The following is a 6,176-nucleotide window of genomic DNA, read 5'->3' as shown; positions in this document are numbered from 1 at the left end:
CCTGACACTTCCTACAAAAGACAGAATAGCTAGAGAGTAAATAACTGTACAAAAATGCTTTGAAATATCTTTGAAATGATGGTTCAATGCACAGGGTCAAAAGATAGAACTGGTTCTCGTCAAGCAATTTTTAAAATGCCTCATTTTTATTTAACATTGTTTTGGGGAAGGACTACATTCTATTGACACATTGAGAAAAAAAGTTACTTTTTGTTTTTCTAAAACTAATAAGAGCCTAGGCATTATGATTAAAGACCAAAAAAGAGCCAACTCTGATGAATGCCCCCTTTCTTCAGCTACAAAATTTAATAGCTGCCACAGAGAGTTTTTTCTTTTAATCAGCAAAAAATTTATTTTGTCCTTGACATTTTATGCCAAAAATCAGCCCAGAAAGTATGTTTTATAGCCTGAGCTGAATTGCCCTACAGGTAGAGTTTTCCTGTGAGCAGCCTTCACTTAAATGACTTTTTTTTTGCATTAGATAACAAGCCAGTATCAACTTATTAGATAACCCTTTCAATGTTTCTGAAGATAAAAGGAAACTTAAGCAGAGATAGCAGAGCATTATGAGTAACCATTATGGGTTCCTATGGGAGACAAAATACAGGTTCCACTGACCTCATAAGTTCCTAATTCTGTGACCTTGAGTGAATTACCCTTCTAGAGCCTGTTTCTACTTTCATTTGGGGATCATAACAGTGCCAACATCAAAACATCGTTGTGATGATTAATGCACCTAAAGCATTTGACATAGCCTTGACACTTAGTGATAATCACAAGATATTACTGATGCACAGCTATATATAACTTAAAACATTGCCTCAGAGAAGGCCTTCTTATGATTTGACAATAGGACCGAGCAGAAAATATGATGTTTCGACTATATAGAAAAACTACCGAGTGTAAATTTAGCACAGGCAAAATCCATGTAGCTTAAAATACTGAAAGCTGATGTTGTTTCTTGAATGTTATAGAATTGCAGTACCTTATTAAAAGTGATAGGAAGTCCATCCAAAACCTCCTGTCCTTTTTATATCTGTAAAAACAGCTGGGGTGATCCAGAAACAGGGTACCTGTTGAGTGCAAGGGACAGTGTTAGGCATATAAGATAGTACAGAGAAATGTAAGGTGCCTTTCCTGCCTTGGTGGAATATTTAGTGTAACTCAGGAAGTTAAAAAATAAATAAAAAATCCCTAGCTCCTAAGTAATTGAGGAAGGAAAGACCCCCCAGGCTGAAGGATTGGTAATGGAATGAGGAATGGATTTCAGCTGATTTTTACAGGATGGGACATAGAGAGAAGAGGGAAGGCCTCTTAGAGGTATGGGTTCATTATGGGTTCATGGCAAGAGAAAAGTCAGTAAAGTGGGAAAGAGCAGGGCATGAGGGACGGGATGTGGTTAAAAAGTGAAAACTCATTAACATTTAAGGCTACCTTTGAACCTGAAGTGTCTGTTTGTCTGACTGACTGGATTGAGTAGACCTGTCCATCCAGCCATTCTCTACTACCAGGGTTCACTACCTCAGGGTATCTTATTTTCATATCAAAAGGCGGAAGGCAGATACAGATATGAGGAAGTACTTTGCTTTTCACTCCTGTGCCAACATAGTTTACATACCAACACTGATAATCCGTCAGCCCACCTCTCCTGGACACTTAATCATTTCCCTGGAGTCTACTGAAATAATTCTTCTATGCATTACCACGCATGTTTCTGAGTGTCTGCTTTTTAAGATAAATTTGTATTCCTTCAAGTGATATTCCCCTAATGTTCTGAGGTGGCCCGTGTCATGCGTTTCTTCTCAGAGCCCCAGTGGATGAGTTATGAAAGCAGTTACCTCCAAGTCCTGTTAATAATAATGTCTGGTACTTGTTGAGCATTTACTATGTGCCAAGCACTGTTCTAAGTCCTTCACATGTACTCATTCATTTAATTCTCCAGAATGGAGAGCAGTAGGAGAAAAGGAAGAAGGGCAGAAGTTGTACATGGACTGATTAAATAATCTTCAGTTAGTTCTATAGATATTAATATAGGGTCTGTTATGTGCCAGGCACTGTGATTCAGTGCTGGTGAAATGAATGAATAAACAATTTAAGGTTGAAGTAAGTTAGTAATTACATCCTAACTGCTAGTATGGTATTTTATTAGCAACCTGCATTCTGCATTGACTGTTTATTGAACGTATTTTGAGTTTTTGAGAGCAGTACTTATTTATGCCTTCATGTGCATACAAATCACCTGGGAGTCCTGTTAAAATGCAGATTCTGATTTGAAAGCTTCATGATGAAACCTGAGAGTCTGTATTTCCAGCAAGCTCCTGGGAGATAGTAATGCTGCCTGTCTTGCTTGCTCTTTAAGTAGCAAGATTTTTGAGACTCGAGTAAATGGAAGAGGGAACACAAGAAAAGTAAAGGCAAGAACATGTCACTTTCACACCAGAAGGGGCAGCAAGTCTGGGTTGGGCCCACATATCCTAGCAGAGGCCTTACCTTGATTTTCATTGTCATTATCATTAGATTCTTATGCACCTGCAGAAATCTAGGAAATTGGATCCTCAAGGCCCAGTATCTCAGTTTATAACTCCTAACTCACATTGAAGTTAAAGGAGCAACGTGAGCTCTTCTTCTTAGGGACCCAATTTGTAAGTTGTGATAGAGAACATGGTGGACTGGAAGCCAGGAGACCTATGTTCTCTTGAGAGCTCATTTACACACTTGCAGTATGGCCCTAGTTGAGTCACCAGGCCTTTCTGTGACTTGGTTTCCTCATCTGTAAAACAGACTAATGGCATCTACCCTGTGAACTCCAGGATGGATTTGAACCCCAGGGTGGACTTGAACCCCAGGGTGGACTTGAACCCCAGGGTGGACATTAGTAGATGACATAGGATATGAAAAAGCTCGTGGAAAAACCAAAGGAGTATTCCAAGTATGCATTTTCACAACTAAAAATTACAGAGTCCTCAGCAGTAGGTGGGAAAGAGGGGCTGTATCATGGGCTCCTACTCTGGTTTATATCTCTCTGTTTTCTTTGTTTGTTTGTTTTTAAACGACTCTCAGATTATTCTGTATTCACTAGACATGTAGGCCTTCTGGGAGGTTACCTTTGGTTTGAGAACAGGCATCTCAGCCTCTGCTTGATGGATAGAAACCTCCAGACTATCACTGCTTGTCCTTTCCTACCCTGAGCAGTGGATGGAAGGTAATATTTGTTGAGCAATTGATGCGAGTTATTTTATTTAATCCTCACAATGTTTCTCGGAGGAGGGTCTTATTGCAGATTCACAGATGAGACACCTAAAGCTCAGGCGGGCTCATTTGCTTGGGGTTTCATTTTGTTCTTCATATTAAAAGAGAAGCCTTTTCAACTTTGTAGCCCTCAAGATGTGATTACATCACTTTTGCAAGACTATAAAAGTTCTCAAGCTCTGGGATCTGGTTAACAGTTCACCTTGGGCATGTTATTCCAAGGGTCGATATCATGAGTTTAGGGTGAAGCCAAGAATTTTGTGTTAAACACCCAGCAGCCCTATGAAGCTGGCTGTTTTGTTATCCATGTTTTAGAGAAGAAGAAACTGGAGACTTAGAAAATTAAGAAACTTTTGCAAGGCCTTGTGCCTCTCAAGGCAGGTCAGCCTGGACTTAAGTCCTGGTTTTTTGGACTCTAACGCTCATACCGCCATATTGAATGGATTAACTTCTCTTGTTGGCCATCCAGGTTTAGAAATGGGGAGTGGCTGTCAGTGGAAAAAAGCTTCTTGAAACTAATAATAATAATGCCAAGAATAATGCCAACTGCCACCTTGCTATGCTTCTGTGGGGTATCCTCTCATGGCCATAATACATCTCGTCACAGGGCATATGAGATCACAGAGCTGAAATAACCCTGAGTGACTGATGTACAGCAGATGGCATGTGACACCTGCCCTTGGATTTCCCAGCATGGTGCTTCAGCCCTGCTTAGTGCTCTCGGAGTACTTAGCATACCAGTGGAGTGCTTGGATCCCTGAAAGGGCTTCCTACAGATGGTGTATCTTCTACTGGGACAAGATTCTAGACACTGAGGAATTTTGAAAGGCACAAATTATTGGATGCACAAAGTCCTGTCCATTTGAAGTAGTCACTTAATCTCTGCAAAGCCCGGTTTTCTCATCTGGTAAATGGGAATAATGATAGCTCTTCCCTCAAAGGTATGAGAGCTGATTGAGCCAGTGTGGCCAGATTGTTGATAGGTACACAGTCAGAGAGGATCACTGTAGCTTGACTTCTGGATCGCATCATCTTAGATTTTTCTCTTTCCCTGTCTTCTCATCTATAATCCATCAGCACACTGTCTTGAATCTGTTTTTTGTGCCTAGCTACCACCTTAGTCCTTACTCACCTTAGACATTACTTTGCCAACAAAGGTCTGTCTAGTCAGGCTGTGGTTTTTCCAGTAGTCATGTATGGATGTGAGAGTTGGACTGTGAAGAAAGCTGAGTGCCAAAGAATTGATGCTTTTGAACTGTGGTGTTGGAGAAGACTCTTGAGAGTCTCTTGGACTGCAAGGAGATCCAACCAGTCCATCCTAAAGGAGATCAGTCCTGGGTGTTCTTTGGAAGGAATGATTCTAAAGCTGAAACTCCAATACTTTGGCCACCTCATGCGAAGAGTTGACTCATTGGAAAAGACTCTGATGCTGGGAGGGATTGGGGGCAGGAGGAGAAGGGGATGATAGAGGATGAGATGTCTGGATGGCATCACCAACTCGATGGACATGAGTTTGAGTGAACTCCAGGAGTTGGTGATGGACAGGGAGGCCTGGCGTGCTGCGATTCATGGGGTCGCAAAGAGTCAGACATGACTGAGCAACTGAACTGAACCACCTTAGTCCAGACTAGCCTCAGCTCTGGTGTAGATTACTATAATACTATACTATTCATACTATAATATAGTACTATAATAGCCACCTACCACCTACCTGGTCCCCTGCTTATACTCCTACTGTGCAGAGCATCCAGAGTGATTTTATTAAAGTATAAATAGGATCATTCATTGCTTTCCTTAAAGCCCTCTGGTGGTTTCCCATTGCATGCTGGAACAATCTATACCCTTTGGCCTACAAGTTGTTACCTGATCTGGTCTCTGCCCACTGCCTTACCTTTACCTCATGGCCCTCATCCCCAGGCTTACTGTGTGCTTCAGTCATGGTGACCTCCTTTCTGTTCCATGGATGTGCCAAGCCTGGTGGCCTGTGGACCTTTGGGCTTGCTCTTTGTTCCTCTGCCTGCATGCTGTTCCTCAAGATCTTTGCATGACTGGAAATGTGATTTAGAAACATCTCCCAATTTCTCAGTAGAAAATCACCAGGTCCACTCCTCCAATTTCTCTAACATGTTACTCTGTTTTAGTTTTCTTCATGTACTCATCATAGCCTGAAATTTTCTTGCTCATTTGTTTAATAATTTGCAGTTTATGTCCTTTCACTGGAAGGTCAGTTCCCTCACTTTACTCATAATCACATGTCTAGTTCCTAGAAAGGGTTGGCATATGTGAGGCACTCAGCAAACATTTATTGGTTGAATGAATAAGTGTGATCTTTATTGTAAATTACAAATAAATATAAGAAAAATAAGAGGAAGGCATTCAATATTTGTCTTCAACCTGAAGCTTAGGATCCAGTGATCATGGATAGACCTAATGTGAAATAGTAGTGAGTAGACAGATCAATAGGGAAGGCAATGGCACCCCACTCCAGTACTCTTGCCTGGAGAATCCCATGGATGGAGGAGCCTGGTAGCCTATAGTCCATGGGGTCACTAAGAGTTGGACACGACTGAGTGACTTTACTTTCACTTTTCACTTTTCACTTTCATGCATTGGACAAGGAAATGGCAACCCACTCCAGTGTTCTTGCCTGGAGAATCCCAGGGACAGAGGAGCCTGGTGGGAGGCTGTCTATGGGGTTGCACAGAGTTGAACACGACTGAAGCAACTTAGCAGCAGCAGCAGCAGACAGATCAGCATCCTCAAAGCATTGCTTGATAAGAGGCCACCTCCTTCAGCCCATTGCTTCCAAACACTTTTGTTTGTATATTCAGTTATTTAGCAAGAGCCTGCTGCCTTCTGGACTCTGTGCTGAACTCTGGGCTTCAAGCAACTAACCACGAGAGACCTAGTCTCCACCTTCACTGAGA

At 41.7% G+C, this 6,176-nt stretch overlaps 1 protein-coding gene across 1 annotated transcript in view; it reads left to right on the top strand.

Moving 5' to 3' along the window:
- ROR1 (receptor tyrosine kinase like orphan receptor 1) overlaps nucleotides 1–6,176 on the top strand; it is a 469,844-nt gene that overhangs the window by 164,512 nt on the left and 299,156 nt on the right. The window lies entirely within an intron of this gene.

Source organism: Bos indicus, chromosome 3 (genome assembly GCF_029378745.1).
Source record: "Bos indicus isolate NIAB-ARS_2022 breed Sahiwal x Tharparkar chromosome 3, NIAB-ARS_B.indTharparkar_mat_pri_1.0, whole genome shotgun sequence".
In the NCBI taxonomy this organism is placed as follows: Eukaryota; Metazoa; Chordata; class Mammalia; order Artiodactyla; family Bovidae; genus Bos; species Bos indicus.
Note: the sequence above shows the minus strand (reverse complement) of the source record. Positions and strands in the feature narration are given on the sequence as shown.